The following is a 17,275-nucleotide window of genomic DNA, read 5'->3' as shown; positions in this document are numbered from 1 at the left end:
AAGCAAGGAGATGCATGGATGGCTCCACGGGTAGAGCACACGACTCGTGATATGGGGGCTCTGAGTTCATGCTCCACGTTAGGGTAGATACTAGTTTAAAAAGGAAGAAAATGGGGTAAGCAAGGGGTACAAATTATAATTGGAGACCTTGAACCGCACGGACCCTGGGCAGCCTAGAGCGGTGGTCCCCAACTCTGTCATATCTGGTCTCATGAATCGTAGGATAGTGACCTATTTGCATAATTGTTGCTTCTCCCACACCGTGAGCCGTGGTTCAGAGGTCAAGATACAGACCCTTTAAGTTACCTTTCCCCCTGACCTGGATCATTTGAGCCACTGAGGATTTTTTGTATGTAAAAATATATTTCTCTAATGGTTATCATAGGCTATTATGTTCATTTTGTTTTGAACATTTCCTTAAATCCCCTCTTTCCCATTTATTTATTTATTTATTTATTTATATTTTTGAGAGACAGAGCACGAGCAGGGGAGGAGCAGTGGGAGACACAGAATCCACAGCAGGCTCCAGGCTCTGAGCTGTCAGCACAGAGCCTGACAGGGGGCTGGAACTCACCGACCATGAGATGTTGACCGGAGCCAAAATTGGAAGCTTCACCAACTGAACCACCCAGGCGCCCCTCCTTAAATCTTTTTTATCTTGGAGTTTTGAAGCTCCATTAACTGATATGCTGATATCACCTCTCTGCTTCCCTTTGATGTTGATAACTGCCATTCTACTTTTGTTACTATGATTTTTAAATACTTTAGATTCCTCAAATGGGTGGGGTCATACAGTACTTTTTTTTTTAATGTGTATTTATTTTTGAGAGAGAGATAGAGAGCCCACAAGTAAGCGAGAGGCAGAGAGAGGAGGACCTAGGATCTAAAGCAGGCTCTTCGCTGACAGCCGAGAGCCCCACTCTTGAACCCACGACCTGTGAAATCATGATCTGAGCAGAAGTTGGATGCTTAACCGACTGAGCCACCCAGGTGCCCCCAGTCCTTTTTTTTTTTTTTTTTTTTGATGTCGGTTTATTTCTCTTAGCATGATATCCTTGAGGTCCGTTCATGTAGTCGCATGTGCAGGATTTATTATTTTCTTAAAGCTGCATAGTATTCAATTGTATGTATACACCCCACTTCTTCTGTCTATTCACTAGCGATGGGCATGTGGATTGGTTCTACCACTTGGCATCAGTGAATAATGCTGTGAAAAGACAGGGCATGCAAACATCTCTTTGAGATTCTGCTTTGAGTAGTTTTGTATGAATACCACAGATGGTATTCCTGGATCATGTGGTGTTCTCTCTTTGTATATTTTTGAGTAATTCCCTACTGTTTTCTATTTACATGGATAAAGTATTTAGGTGAACTATTTACTCTCACATCAAGGCCTCTTATGTTCCAACTTCTTCATCTCCTCTCCCCACCTCCACACAACAATTGTCATTTGTTGTTCCTTTTGTAATGGCCATCTGATACATGCAAGATGTATCATTGTGGTTGTGATATGCATTTCGCTGTTGAGTAGTGATGTGGAATATTTTTTTCATATACTTCTTAGTTCTGCTTATACCTTTTTCTTGAGGACTATCTATTGAATCCTGGGCCCATAATTTAATTGTGATATTTGTTTTATTCTTGTTGAGTTGTAGAAGTTCCGGAAAACTGCTGGATAGAAATTCCCTAATCAAGGGCACCTAGGTGACTCAGTCGGTGAAGCGTCCAACTTCGGCTCCGGTCATGATCTCCCTTTTCCTGAGTTCTGGCACCATGTCAGGCTCTGTGCTGACAGTTCAGAGCCTGGAGCCTGCTTTGGATTCTGTGTCTTCCTCTCTAAATGCCCCTCCCCCTGCTTGCGCTCGCTCTCTCTCTCAAAAATAAATAAACTTCGCAAAAATTTTTTAAAAAGGAAGAAGTTCCCTAATCAGTGTATGATTTGCATTTGTTTTGTCTCTTTCTGTGAGTTACCTTTTACTCTGCGGATTTCTGCATTGAGGTGTAGACATTTTAAAGTTTGATGTAGAGCCATAGGTCAATTTTTCAAATTTTTATGAGAACCATGTATTTCTGTATTTTTCTGCAATAAATATAAGAATTGATTTCACACTGGTTACTGTATTAGTTTTCTGTTGCTATGTATCAAGTTGCCACAATCTGAGCGGTTAAAGGAACTCGTTCATAGTCACAATTCTTGTAGTCACAGCTGCTGGAGGGTGTACATGGAGTTGGGGAAGAGCTCTCCCCTAGTCATGAATCACAGGGGCAGAAGTCCCTATATCTATGGTTAAGGCCCTGAATAATGCCTTCTTTACCTGAATAATGCCTGAATAACTACCATCTTTACAACTGTCATACTTTTTTTTTCCTTTGTGTTCTGTGCCTGACATTACACACTGTACCCCACTGCTGCTCTGAGCCTTGGCTCCTGACCCACATCATGTGCGGCACCTTCCTGGCTCCGTCCCTCAGCACTGCGCTGCGTCCTACCCAGCACACACCCCGGTTCCGGTTCCGTAGGTGATACCATATGCGGGATGGTTCTCCCTCCCGTCCCACAGCCCTGTCCCCAGATACTATTCAGTAACAAAGGTTTTTTGCCTCACTGTACTATATTCAGGTTCCTAAAACAGGGCCATCTGTGCACTTCTTTGTAAAATCCGAGTATGAGCAAATCCTGTTAAGTTATTTTCACTGAAACGTCCATATGGAAGCACCCTGGCTTTGCGATCAGGATCGTCACGCTTCCCCATCTCCCAGGTGATATTTGGTCACCCCCTTTTGTCTTCAGCAAGACTCCTGGAGGTGGGTGTAGCCAGAACCCCCTTTTACCCTGATGTTGCTCATAGTAATTTCCATGCGCTGTCCCACAGACTCCTTGTCTCCAAATACCTACCTGCTCAAGTTGTATTTGAAGTTGGCCCCAGTCTGTCTGTGAAGCCCCAGTTGGAAGGGTCCTTATAACGAATGGTAAGTCCTGAATAAAGTTTGCATTCCCATCTTAACAAGGGTGGGTGAATACCTTTTGCCTTAAGCAGGACTCTTGAGATTCGCTGAATCCCAGCACCATGGGTGACCTCCCGTCTCAGCAACTGTACTGATTCCGTGAGCAGCAGACGATACCGCACGGCACCTGCGCCCCTTGGTGGATCCTTAGGCGGCGTTGTATCTTGGTACCGTGCCTCAGTACCGTACCTCGGTACCGTACTGCAACTGCCTTCGGCATTTCCAGGCCTTTCTAGGCGCTGATAGGTAAGGAGGATTCCTTGTTTCGCCACCTAGGTCAGGCACATGAACTTTCTCTTGGACTCTCTGTGCACTTCCGTGTCAAATAGAGTACATCTCTCAGCATGCTAAGTCTGTTTCCCCAGAATCTCCACTGTCCACTTCTGATCACATGGATGGATATCCACTGGGGTCACCATCCTTACCATCATCCATTCAGTTCTGGTCACCTTGCCCTGGCTTTAGCAAGAATCCTCAGAGCTGGTTTATGCGGAACCTTCTGTATTCTTGACCTCTACTCTTGGGAATTTTTGATCAATGCACTGTCCTCCATCCTGCTCCTTGGCTACAATTGCACACGTGGTGTTGCCATACTCAGAGTTGAGTCCTGTCCACCCCCCACCCCTGTGTAAAGCCCAATTGCAGAAGTCCCTGTACCTGAAGACCACATTACAATCCCTAAGAAGTGTCATTAGTGTATTTTCCCTGTAACCGTGGCACTCTGTGGGAAACCACACCGCGGCATCACCCTACCGGGGCACCATTCTCCATTCTTTGTACTGGCGATTCTACCAATACCGCTATACTATATCTACGTGGGACATGTGGTATTCGTCTGTCTTGTGCCTTGGGTATTGTGCTGAGCAAAATGTCCTCTATGTGCGCTCATCCTGTACATGGGAAAAGGCTTCCCCACCCCCAGCAAGGCTGCCTAGTATTCCAGCGTATGCATACACCCCATTTTCTCTCTCCATTCATCTAGCGACTGACATTTGGGATAGATCCATCTCTAGGCGATTGTGAACAATGTTGCGATAAACATGGGGGTCCACATTACTCTTAGTAGTTCTGGATAATACCACAAGTGGGATTCCTAGATCATGTGATGCTCCCTCTTTTCATAATTTTGAGTAGTGTCTATATTGTTTTCTATGAGGGGTGCATAATTATCATTCACACCAACAGCTCTCTAAGGTTCCTAGCTCTCAATTCCCTCCCACCCCAACAATTGTCATTTTTTGTTCTTTTGATAGTGGCTATGCTGATACATGAGATAATATATCATTGTGGCTGTCCTTTTTGTTTTTAATGTTTATTAATTTCTGAGAGAGAGAGAGCGCATGAGTAGGGTAGGGGCAGACAGAGAGGGGGACAGAGGATCCAAAGCAGGCTCCATGTTGATCTCAAGGAGACTGACATGGGGCCTGAACTCATGAAACATGAGATCATGACCTGAGCCAAAATCGGGTGCTCAACAGACTGAGCCACCCAGGATGCCCTCACTATGGGTTTGATATGCATTTCTCTGATTAGGGATGTTGGGCATTTTCTCATATGCTTCTGGCAATTGGTAAACTATCTTCGGAGAAATGTCTATTGAATCCAATGCCCATATTTTAATGGGGCTATTTGTTTTGACCTTTTTGAGTTGTAGAAGTCCCTGAAATATGCTGGAGAGCAATCTTCCTATCAGATGTATGATTTGTAATTATGCTCTCCTTTCTGACCACTCCAACATTTTAAAAGTAATCTCTGCATCCAACATGGGCTTGAACACTTGACCACAAGATCAAGATTCACATCTTCCACTGACTGAGGCAGCCAGATACCCTGTCTGCTTTCTGTCTTTTGCCTTTTATGTGGGTGATTCTTGCATTGAAGTGCAAAAGTACTAAAGATTAATACAGTCACATAGGTCAAATTTTTCAAACTTTATAAGGATAATTTTGTGTATTGCTTGTGTAATAAAGATAATAGATTTTTGGGGCGCCTGGGTGGCGCAGTCGGTTAAGTGTCCGACTTCAGCCAGGTCACGATCTCGCGGTCCGTGAGTTCGAGCCCCGCGTCAGGCTCTGGGATGATGGCTCAGAGCCTGGAGCCTGTTTCTGATTCTGTGTCTCCCTCTCTCTCTGCCCCTCCCCCGTTCATGCTCTGTCTCTCTCTGTCCCAAAAATAAATAAACGTTGAAAAAAAAATTAAAAAAAAGATAATAGATTTTGTATTAATTATTATAATTTTTTTATTGCTGTGTAAAAAATTGTCACAAGCAGCTAAACTAAACTCATTAAATAGTCCAAGTTCGGTAGTAAGGATTGCTGAGGCTGTATTTGGAGCTGAGCCAGTCTCTCCCCCATCATGAACCCTGATGGCAGAGGTCCCTATACCTATCGTTGAGGTCCTTAATAAAGCCTATCTCACCATCTGAATGAGTGTGGGTGAACATTTGTTTTCCGTAAGGTGGATCTGTGTGTGTCACACTGAACCACCTCTCTACACGTGGTACCAACCTGTGCATTGTATGCAGCACTAGGGGGGACCATGCACCCCACTTTAGGTGGTGTCCTCCTTGGGGAGCAATGCCTAGCACCTCAATGCTTTGTACTGCGCACCGTACCTTGACCTCCTCTGTGACAACGTTTTTTCATTTGCTGTATATTAGACAGTTTCTGGAACTTTCTCCTAGGCTCATTTGTGCAGGTCCTAGAAAAATGAACTTTTAACATGAACCCTGCTAGGAAAGCTTTGAGCCGAACCCCTGCTTTCCAAATCTGATCACCATGTCCTGTGTTTGTCTAGAAACCTGCTTTGTTGCTTTAGCCCTTAGTTTCTTCTTAGTAAATACCTCTTAGTAATTTTCCATCACTATCTGGGCACTTTGTGCCACGACACATGGCATGTTTCGGCCCTGATGGGTCCCTAGCGGGGCTGTGCAAGGCCAGGCTCTTCACAGCCCTCCTGGGGGCAGCTTGCGAGGACTCCCCTTTTGGAGCTCCCCCCATTTTAGTCTGGGGGATCGTGGCCACCCCGCTCGAAGACGACACCGCGGGGCAGCCATCAAGTGCAAGTGCGCCACCAGCAGCGTTTCCCTCCAGGCCGTGACCGCCGCCCTGGGGTTGCGTTGGTGAGCAGGACCAGTCCCAGGCTGCGTGTCCTGGGCTGTGTGGGGTGATCCTCGATGCCGGCAGCCCATGGGCCTGCATATGTGGCCTGCGGACTGTTCTGAGCGGAAACAGTGGGATACCGACAGGGAAATGATGGCCCTGAAGGAAGAAGCTCCTATTTGCTCCTAGTCGCCCAAACAGGATCCGCGGCAGGGCCGGCAGGGCCGGGAAGGAAGCAGCCTGGGGTCAGCAGGCAGAGGGCAGAGGGCAGAGGGCACTGCGGGTGCAGCCAGTAGGGGGGATTTCTGGAGAAGCAGCGGGCAAAGCGACGTAAAGGAGAGGCACACACTTAGGCTTTAACTGCTTCTGCCAGGCTCTTTCCTTCGCTGGCAGGTAATTGTCGTAGTCGTCTCTTCTGGTGCTTTGCGTTTCCATGGTAGGCGTCGAAACGTCTCCTCTTTCGTTTAGATTTTATTAATTGGGGTCCTCCCTCCTTTGTCTTGGTTAGTTTAACTAAAACTTGTCAATTTTGTTTATCTTTTTAAATAGGGAACCCTTGGGACACCTGGGTGACTCCGTTAGTTGAGTGTCCAACATTGGCTCAGGTCTTGAGGCTCGTGAGTTCGAGCCCCACATAGGCCTCGGTGCTGTCAGCCTGTCAGTGCAGAGCCCGCTTTAGATTTTGTGTCTCCTTCCCTCTGTCCCTTTCTCCGCTTGCACTGTGTCAAAAATAAGTAAACATTAAAAAAAAAAGGGAACTCTTATTTCCTTGCTCTTCCTATTGTTCTTCTATCTATAGTTCCTAGATCTGTTCTATCCACAATGTTTCCTTCCTACTGCTGATTTTAGTAGGCTGTTTGCGCTATTCGTCCCTGAGGTTACAGGTAGGTTGTTAGTTGAGTTATTTCTGTGTTGTTAATATAGTACTTTTAGGTACAAACGACTTCTGAGAACTGCTTTGCTGCATCTCATGAACTTTGTTATGATGTATTTTCATTTCTGATTGTGTCAAGATAATTTGTCTTCCCTTTGGTTTCCTTGCGACACCCGTTGGTTGTTCTGGAGTTGAGGTACGATTTCCAGAGGTTTGTCAACTTTTCTGTTTTTCTCCTGGTAATATTTTCTGTCTTCATACGACTGTACCCCAAGAAGAACACGATATGATTCCAGATTGACATCTAGCCTATCACGCACCGAGGAGGCACTCAGTGTGGGAAGGTAAGAGACACTCTATTCTGGCATCTTTGGGGGAGGATCTCTCAGTCAGTCTTCAATCTTAGGGTATTGTGCTAGTTAGAAATTGCTGGTTCCCCCAGACTATGAGCCATAGCTGAGAGCCCAAGATAAACACCCTATGAAATACTTCTCCCCAACTGTGTCATTTATACTTTTTCTTAAGTTTTTTTTTTGAGAAAAAATACTTAATTTTTGCTATCATGTTAACAATTTTAAGTGTACATTTAGTGTTAAGGATGTTCATTTTGTGTTGAAAACTTGCGTAAATATTTTTTACCTTACACATCTGAAACCCTATATTCAGTACAATGATATCCCCACTCTCCTTCCCAGCCTCTGGGAACTGCCATTCACTGTCATATCCAGGACATTTGTCTGCTTCACATTCTTCAAACGAATGGCATCATACAATACAGACCACATTTTCTTTTTTGACACTGGCTTATATCTCTTAGCATGATGTCCTTGAGGTTATTCATGCAGTTGTACTGGTCAAGGTTTTTGTTTCTTTTTTTTTTTTTAAGTTATTTATTTATGTATTTTTGAGAGAGAGAAAAGGCACACATGCATACAAGTGGGATAGGGCTGAGATAGAGAGAGAGGGAGAGAGAATCCCAAGCAGGTTCTTCATTGTCAGTGCAGGGCCCAATGCAAGGCTTGAACTCATGAACTCATGAACTCATGATCATGAGATCATGATCTGAGACAAAATCACACGCTTGACCAATTGAGCCTCCAAGTTGCCCCCCGCTTTTTAAAAGTGTTTATTTTTGAGAGAGAGACAGACATAAAGACAGAGACAGAGATAGAGAACACACACAAGAAAGGAGCAGAGAGAGGGGAACAGAGGATCTGATGTGGGTGCTGCACTGACACCACAGAGCCTGATGTGGGACTCGAACTCAAGAATCAGAAGATCATGAGGTGAGCCAAAGTTGGAGACTCAACCCATTGAGCCACCCAGGTGCCTCTCATTTCTTTTTTTTTAAGTAGGCTTCATGCCCAGCACAGAACCCAATGCTGAACTTGAACTCAGGACCCCGAGGGCATGACCTAAGCTGATGTCAAGAGTTGAACACTTAGCGGACTAAGCCATCCAGGCGACCCTACTGTAATAGTTCTCTAATAGTTACAAACTGGCACACACACACACAGTGGCTTAAACGCAACCCATTTATTTGTACAACTTCTGTAGTCAGAACTGGCCGGGGGTCAATTTGGAGATGAGCCCGTCTCCTCCCCAGTTTCAAATCACAATGGCAGAGGTCGCCCTGTGTATTGCGAAGGAACGGAATAAGGCTTTTCTGACCATCTTAACACGTGTCATTATGTATTTTTTTTCATTACTGAGTTCTGTGCAGGACAGGTGGCTCTGGAACGCACTGCTGCTCTGTACCTCTGCCCCTGCCCCGCGTCACGTGCAGCGCCTTACCTGGCTCCGTCCCTCAGCACTGCACTGCGTCCTACTCAGCGCCACCCCGCGGTTCGGGAGGTGGTACCATACGCGGGATGGTTCTCCCTAGCGTCGAGCGGCCCGGGACCAGGGTAGGCTTTGGTAACAAAGATTCTTTCCGAACTACCTTCACGTTCCTCGAGCTTCTCCTGGGTCAGCTGTGCACTTCTTGGTAAAATCCGAGTAGGAGCAAATCCTGCTAAGATATTTTCACTGAAATATCTGCATCTGAGCACCCTGGGTTTGCGATCAGGATGATCAGGATCGTCACGCTTCCCCATCTCCCAGGTGATATTTGGTCATCCCCTTCTGTCTTCAGCAAGCCTCCTGTTAGATGGGCTTAGCCAGAACCCCCCTTTCCTCTGATGTTCCTGGTAGTAATTTCCATGCGGTGTCCCACGGGCTCCTTGTCTCCAAATGTCCACCTGCTCGTGCTGTATTTGTTGTTGGTCCCAATCTGTCCTGCACTGTAAGTTCCCAGTTGGAGGGGTCCTTATAACAAATGCTAAGTCCTGATTAGTTTGCATTCCTGTCCTAGCGAGGGTCTTTAAATACTCCTTTCCCTTAACAGGGCTATTGTGATGCACTACATCCCGCTGCCTTAGGCGACAACACACCTCAGCAACTGTGCTGAGTCAGAGAGCGAGCAGCTTCCGATGCCTTGCAGCACCCGCGCCCCTCGGTGGTTCCGTAGGCGGCATCGTACCTCGGTACCGTACCTTAGTACCGTCCCTGGTGCCAGATGTAGCTGTACCTGGGCACTTCCAGGCCTTTCCAGGCACTGCGTGGTGACGCGGATTCTTTGTTTCACCACCCAGGTCAGGCACATGACCTTTCTCTTAGACGTTCTGTGCACTTCCTCGTCAAATGGAGTTGTAACTCCCACCTTGATAGATCTGTTTCCCCAGGACCTGCACCCTCCTCTTCTGATCACTTGCATGGATATCTCATCGGGTTCATCATTGTTACCATCTCCCATTCAGGTCTGATCACCTGGACATGTCTTCGTCAAGAATCCTCAGAGCTGGTTTATGCAGAACCTTCTTTATCCTTGATATTAGCTCTTAGGAATTTTTGATCAATGCACTGTCCTCCATCCTGCTCCTTGGCTACAATTGCACACGTGGTGTTGCCATACTCAGAGTTGAGTCCTGTCCACCCCCCACCCCTGTGTAAAGCCCAATTGCAGAAGTCCCTGTACCTGAAGACCACATTACAATCCCTAAGAAGTGTCATTAGTGTATTTTCCCTGTAACCGTGGCACTCTGTGGGAAACCACACCGCGGCATCACCCTACCGGGGCACCATTCTCCATTCTTTGTACTGGCGATTCTACCAATACCGCTATACTGTATCCCCGTGGGACATGCAGTATTTGTCTTTCTTGTGCCTTGGGTACTGTGCTGAGCAACATGTCTTCTATGTGTGCTCACACTGTAGCACGGGAAAAGGCACCCCCCCCCCCGAAGGCTGCCCTAGTATTCCAGTGTATGCTTATACCCCATTTCCTCTCTCCATTCATCTAGCGACTGACATTTGGGATAGATCCATCTCTAGGCGGTTGTGAACAATGTTATGATGAACACAGGGGTCTAATAATGTTTCAGACACTAGTTTTAGTAGTTGTGGCTAATACCACAGGTGGGATTCTTGGGTCATGTGATCTTCCCTCCTTTTATAATTTTGAGCAAACTCTCTACTATTTTCTGTCATGGGTACATGATTAACACTCATACCAATAGTGCTCTTGTGTTCCTAGCTCTCGTTTCTGCACCCCCCCCTCAATTGTCATTTTTTTGTACCTTTGTTAGTGGTCATGCTGACGTGTGAGTTAACAGATCATTGTGGTTTTGATATGCATTTCCCTTAAGAGTAGCGATGCTGGGCATCTTTTCATATGCTTGTTGGTAATTTGTATACCTTCTTGGGGAAATATCTGTTGAATCTACTACCCATATTTTATTTTTTTAAATTTTAAAAAATGTTTAAGTATTTTTGAGAGAGAGAGAGAGAGAGAGAGAGAGAGAGAGACAGAGTGTGATCTGGGGAGAGGGAGAGAAATAGGGAGCCACAGGATCTAAAGCCGATCCAGGCTCTGTGCTGACAGCTCCAATGCGGTGCTCGAACCTAGGAACCCTGAGATCATGACCGGAGCTGAAGTCGGACGCCTAACCGATTGAGCCACCCAGGCGTTTTTTTCTTTTAATTTTTTTAACGTTTATTTATTTTTGAGAGAGAGAGAGAGAGACAGAGACAGAGACAGAGACAGAGACAGAGTGTGAGCCGGGGAGAGGCAGAGAGAGAGAGAGAGTGCCCATATTTTAATGGATCCGTATGTCGTCGTGATCTTGCTAAGTTGTAAAAGTTCCTGAAATATGCTGGGTAGCAGGTGTCCTGTGTTTAGCAAGAATCCTGTTCTGACCTGTTCTAACCAGAATCCCCTTGTTTTCCTCTTAAGCACTTTTCCATCATTGCCAGGGCTCTGCTCTGTAGGCATATTTCCCCCTTGCTGCACTGTGTTTGGAGGGAAGGGCTGTCTCCACCCACCACCAAGTGAGGTTGCAGGCGGAGGGTCCCTGTATCTATTGCTATGATCCCAGCAATGTCCATCTCACGATCCTAGCAAGAGTCACGGAGTATTCTGCCTCCGCGGTGGCTCCTGGTAGGTCACACCGTGCAGCCTGATGGCACCACGACCCTGCTCCTCAGCCCCAGAGGCGCTCCTAGGTGGCACCTGGCGCCATAGCACACGGCGTGTTTGGGCCTCATCTGGGTCCCCTGCGGGGCTCTGCGGGTTTGCCCTCCTCACAGCACTCCTGGGGGCAGCTTGGGAGGACTCCCTTCTTGGAGCTCCCTCCAGTTTAGTTGGAGGATCTTAGCCACCCCGATCAAAGGCGACACCGCGCGGCAGCCATCAAGAGCAAGTGCGCCACCAGCAGCGTTTCCCTCCAGGCCCTGGCCGCCGCTGTGGGGTTGGTGAGCAGGGTCAGTCCCAGGCTGTGCATCCTGGACTCTGCGGGGTGATCCTCGATGCTGGCAGCCCGTGGGCCTCCATACGTGGCCTGCGGACTGTTCTGAGCGGAAACAGTGGGATACCGACAGGGAAATGATGGCCCTGAAGGAAGAAGCTCGTATTTGCTCCTTCTCCCCCAAACAGGAGCCGCGGCAGGGCCGGTGGGGCCGGGAGGGTGGCAGCCTGGGGTCAGCAGGCAGAGGGCAGAGGGCACTGCGGGTGTAGCCAGTAGGGGGGATTTCTGGAGAAGCAGCGGGCAAAGCGATGTAAAGGAGAGGCACACACTTAGGCTTTAACTGCTTCTGCCAGGCTCTTTCCTTCGCTGGCAGGTAATTGTCGTAGTCGTCTCTTCTGGTGCTTTGCGTTTCCATGGTAGGCGTCGAAACGTCTCCTCTTTCGTTTAGATTTTATTAATTGGGGTCCTCCCTCCTTTTTCTTGGTTAGTTTAACTAAAACTTGTCAATTTTGTTCATTTTCTTAGGAAGGGAACTCTTATGTCGTTGTTCTTCCCATTGTTCTTCATCTATAGTTTCTAGATATCTGCTCCACCCACATTACTTCCTTCCTACTGCTAATTTCACTAGATTGTCACGTTATTTGTTTCTGAGGTTACATGTAGGTTGTTAGTTGCGATCTTTCTTTGTTGTTTATTTAGTACTTTTCAGTACAAATATCGGGGCACCTGGGTGGGTCAGTCGTTTCAGGGTGTGACTCTTGGTTTTGGCTCAGGTCATGGGTCCCCGGTTCGTGGGTTCCAGCCCCACGTTGGGCTCTGTGCTGGCAGCGCAGAGCCTGCTTAGACTTCTGTCTCTCCCTCTGTCTCTGCTCCTCCCCCACTTGTGCTATCTCTGTCACTCTCAAAATAAATAAATAGACTTAAAAATTTAACAAATGTCTTCTGGGAACTGCTTTTACTGCATCTCATAAACTTTGTTATGAGGTATTTTTATTTCTGATGTGTCAAGATAATTTGTCTTCCCTTTGGTTTACTTGCCGCACCTGTTGGTTGTTCTGGAGTTGAGGTACGATTTCCAGAGATTTGTCAAGTTTTCTGTTTTTCTCCTGGTAATATTTTCTGTCTTCATACGACTGTGCCCCAAGAAGAACGCAATACGATTCCAGATTGACATCTAGCCCATCACGCACCGCACCGAGGAGGCACCCAGTGTGGGAAGGTAAGAGACTCTATTCTGGCATCTTTGGGGGAGGATCTCTCAGTCAGTCTTAAATGTTTGCCATATTGTGCTACATGGAAATTGCTGCTTCCCCTAGACTGTGAGCCATAGCTGAGAGCCCAAGAGACAGACCTTATGATTTCCTTTCCCCCCTTGACATTTATGCCTTTTTGAGGATTTTTTTTTTGTGAAAAAATACTTAATTTTTGTTAACTGTCATCTTAACAATTTTTTTTAACGCTTTATTTTTTTTAGAGGCAGAACTCGAGCAGGGAGGGGCAGAGAGAGAGAGAGAGGGATACACAGAATCTGAGGCAGGCACCAGGCTCTGAGATGTCAGCACAGAGTCCGATGTGGGGTTGAACTCACAAACTGCAATATCATGACCTGTGCCAACTCAGCCACCCACGTGCCCTCATCTGAACATTTTTAAGTGCATTTCGTGTTAAGGAAAATTATTTCGTGTTGAAAAGGTTCCTCAGTGTTGTATCTTGCATTTTTGAAACCCCATAATCAATACAGTGATATGTCTTCTCTCCTTCCCTAGCCTTTGGTAACTGCCATTCTACCATTGTTTCCAAAACTTCTGTCTATGTTAGATACTTAAATTAGTGGCATTATACAATACAGATCATATTTTCTTTTTTTTTTTACATTTTTTTAACGTTTATTTATTTTTGAGACAGAGAAAGACAGAGCATGGAGGGTCAGAGAGAGAGAGAGACACACACACACAGAATCTGAAACAGGCTCCAGGCTCTGAGCTGTCAGCACAGAGCCCGACGCGGGGCTCGAACTCACGGACCGCGAGATCATGCCCCGAGCCGAAGTCGGCCGCCCAACTGACTGAGCCACCCAGGCGCCCCCATATTTTCTTTTTTGACACTGGTTTATTTCTCTTAGCATGATGTCCTTGACGTCCATTCATGTAGTTGTATGTGTCAGAATTTTTGTTTCTTAAGCTGCACGGTATTCCTTATATGTATACATTCCATTTTTTGTGTCCATTCATCTAGGGATGGACACGTGGATTAGTTCTATCACTTGGCAGCAGTGAATAATCCTGAGATGAAAATGGAGGTTCAAATTTCTCTTTAAGATCGTACTTTGATTAGTTTTAGATGAATACCGCAAGTGGGATTCCTGGATCATATTATATTATCCCTTTTATGTTTTTGCGTAACCTCCATACTGTTTTCTATCTTGGAGCACTATTTACATTCACGCCAGGGGCTCATGTATTCCAACCTGCCCATTTCCCCAGCACAATTCTCATTTTCTATTCCTTTGATAATGGCCATCCTCATAGATGTGAGGCTTGGCTCGCGGTGTTTTGATGTGCATTTCTCTGATGATTAATGGTGTTGGCCAAATTTTCATACACTTGTTAACCATATTTATACCCTTTTTGGGGAAATGTTTATCCAAATATCTGCCTATATTTTAGTCAGGTTATTTGTTTTCTTCTTTTTGAGTAGTAGAAGTTCCTCAAATGTGCTGGACAGGAAACCTTTCATGAGCCATATGACTTGCAATTATTATCTCCCATTCTGTGAGTTGCCTTTATCTATTGATTGTTTCCCTTGACCTGCAGAAGTTTTAAAATTTGTTGTAGTCACTTTTGCCTAAAATTATAAGGGCACATTTGTGTATTGCTTGTGTAGTAAATAGGCTAATTGATTTCACATTGATTGCTATAATAGTTTTTCTTTTTTTCTTTACTTTTTTATTGTTTAAAAAAATTTTAAGTTTATTTATTTATTTTGAGAGAGCGAGAGCGAGAGCGAGCGCGTGCCAGGGAGGGGCAGAGGGAGAGGGAGGAGATATTCCCAAATAGGCTTCACCCTGCCAGCGCAGGCTCTACTGACAAACTGTGAGGCCACAACATGAGCCAAATCGAGTCAAAACCTTAACCAACCAAGCCACCCAGGTGCCCCTCTTTTTTTTAAAAAAATTTATTTTTGAAAGAGAGAGAGAACACCAGGGGAGGGGCAGAGAAGGGGGAACAGAGGATCCAATGTGGGCTCTGCGCTGACAGCAGTGAGCTTGAAGCGGGGCTCCAACTCAGGAACTGGGAGATCAGAATTGGAGCTGACGACCAAGGCTTAACCCACAGAGCTACCCATGTGCCCCACTTTTTCTTTTATTAAGTAGGCTTCTCACCCAGCAAGGAGCCCAATGGTGAACTTGAACTCAGGACCCTGAGATCATGACCTGAGCTGAGATCAAGAGTTGAACACTTTGCGGACTAAGCCACCCAGGCGACCCTACTGTAATCGTTTTCTAATAGTTACAAACTGGCACACACACACAGTGGCTTAAACGCAACCCATTTATTTGTACAAGTTCTGTAGTCAGAAGTGCCGGGGGTCGAATTGGAGATGAGCCCGTCTCCTCCCCAGTTGCAAGTCACAATGGCAGAGGTCGCCCTGTGTATTGCGAAGGAACGGAATAAGGCTTTTCTGACCATCTTAACACGTGTCATTACGTTTTTTTTCATTACTGAGTTCTGTGCAGAACAGGTGGCTCTGGAACGCACTGCTGCTCTGTACCTCTGCCCCTGCCCCGCATCACGTGCAGCGCCTTACCTGGCTCCGTCCCTCAGCACTGCACTGCGTCCTACTCAGCGCCACCCCGCGGTTCGGGAGGTGGTACCATACGCGGGATGGTTCTCCCTAGCGTCGAGCGGCCCGGGACCAGGGTAGGCTTTGGTAACAAAGATTCTTTCTGAACTACCTTCACGTTCCTCGAGCTTCTCCTGGGTCAGCTGTGCACTTCTTGGTAAAATCCGAGTAGGAGCAAATCCTGCTAAGATATTTTCACTGAAATATCCGCATCTGAGCACCCTGGGTTTGCGATCAGGATCGTCACGCTTCCCCATCTCCCAGGTGATATTTGGTCACCCCCTTCTGTCTTCAGCAAGCCTCCTGTTAGATGGGCTTAGCCAGAACCCCCCTTTCCTCTGATGTTCCTGGTAGTAATTTCCATGCGGTGTCCCACGGGCTCCTTGTCTCCAAATGTCCACCTGCTCGTGCTGTATTTGTTGTTGGTCCCAATCTGTCCTGCACTGTAAGTTCCCAGTTGGAGGGGTCCTTATAACAAATGCTAAGTCCTGATTAGTTTGCATTCCTGTCCTAGCGAGGGTCTTTAAATACTCCTTTCCCTTAACGGGGCTATTGTGATGCACCGCATCCTGGCACCATGGGGCACCTTACACCTCAGCAACTGTGCTGACTCCGTGAGTCGGGAAATCGCAGGGCACCTGTGCCCCTTGGTGGTTCCTTAGGCGGCATTGTACCTTGGTTCCATACTGCAACTGCCTTCGGCATTTCCAGGCCTTTCCGGGAGCTGTTTGATGGTGAGGATTCTTTGTTTCACCATCTGGGTCAGGCACGTGAACTTTCTCATAGAGTCTCTGTGCACTTCCTATTCAAATGGAGTATTAACTCTCACCTTGCTAAGTCTGTTTCCCCAGAATCTTGACCGTTCACTTCTGATCACGTGGATGGATATTCATTTGGGTCATTATCCTTACCATCTTCCACTCATGTCTGATCACCTCAACCCGTCTTTCACAAGAATCCTCAGAGCTGGTTCATCCAGAACCCTCTTTATCCTCGATGTTTTCTCTTAAAATTTCTTTTCCTGATCCACTGTCCTCAATCCTGCCCCTTGGCGACAATTGCACACGTGGTGTTGCTATATTCGGAGTTGAGTCCTGTCCACTCCGCTGTAAAGCCCGGTTGTAGAGGTCCCTGTACCTACTGCAGTGCTTCTGAGTGAAGGCCGCATTACCATCCCTAACAAGTGTCACTGGGTGGACTGCCCCGTAACAGTGGCACTCTGTGGGAAGCCATACTGTGGTACCACCGTGCGGGGACACCATTCTCCATTCTTTGTACTGGCGATCTTACCAATAGCCCTCTACTGTATCCACGTGGGACATGCGGTGTTTGTCTTTCTTTGCCTGGGGTACTGTGCTGAGCATAATGTCCTCTATGTGCGCTCACCCTGTAGCACAGGAAAAGGCACCCCCCGAAGGCTGCCCTAGTATTCCAGTGTATGCTTACACCCCATTTTCTCTTTCCACTCATCTAGCAATTGACATTTGGGATAGATTCATCCTTTGGCAATTGTGAACAGTGTTGCGATGAACAGGGGGGACCAAATATCTTTCAGACTCTACTTTTAGTAGTTCTGGATAATACCACAAGTGGGATTCCTGGCTCATGTGATACTCCCTCGTTTCATAATTTTGAGTAGTCTCTATACTGTTTTCTACCAGGGGTAC

The 17,275-nt window shown here is 46.6% G+C and overlaps 1 protein-coding gene across 4 annotated transcripts in view; it reads left to right on the top strand.

Moving 5' to 3' along the window:
* The first annotated feature begins 6,740 nt into the window (after positions 1-6,740).
* ZDBF2 (zinc finger DBF-type containing 2) overlaps positions 6,741-17,275 on the top strand; it is a 56,009-nt gene continuing 45,474 nt past the window's right edge. For 2 of the 4 annotated variants that reach the window (XM_047871702.1, XM_047871696.1), the window contains exons 1-2: positions 6,741-7,325; positions 12,911-12,984. The gene's annotated coding sequence lies outside the window, so the exon portion shown is untranslated. The remainder of the gene's footprint in view (positions 7,326-12,910; positions 12,985-17,275) is intronic. The other 2 variants (XM_047871698.1, XM_047871699.1) reach the window with 2 other exon arrangements.

Source organism: Prionailurus viverrinus, chromosome C1 (assembly GCF_022837055.1).
Source record: "Prionailurus viverrinus isolate Anna chromosome C1, UM_Priviv_1.0, whole genome shotgun sequence".
Classification (NCBI taxonomy): domain Eukaryota; kingdom Metazoa; phylum Chordata; class Mammalia; order Carnivora; family Felidae; genus Prionailurus; species Prionailurus viverrinus.
The sequence above is the reverse complement of the archived record's forward strand: the minus strand, read 5'-3'. Positions and strand labels throughout refer to the sequence as shown.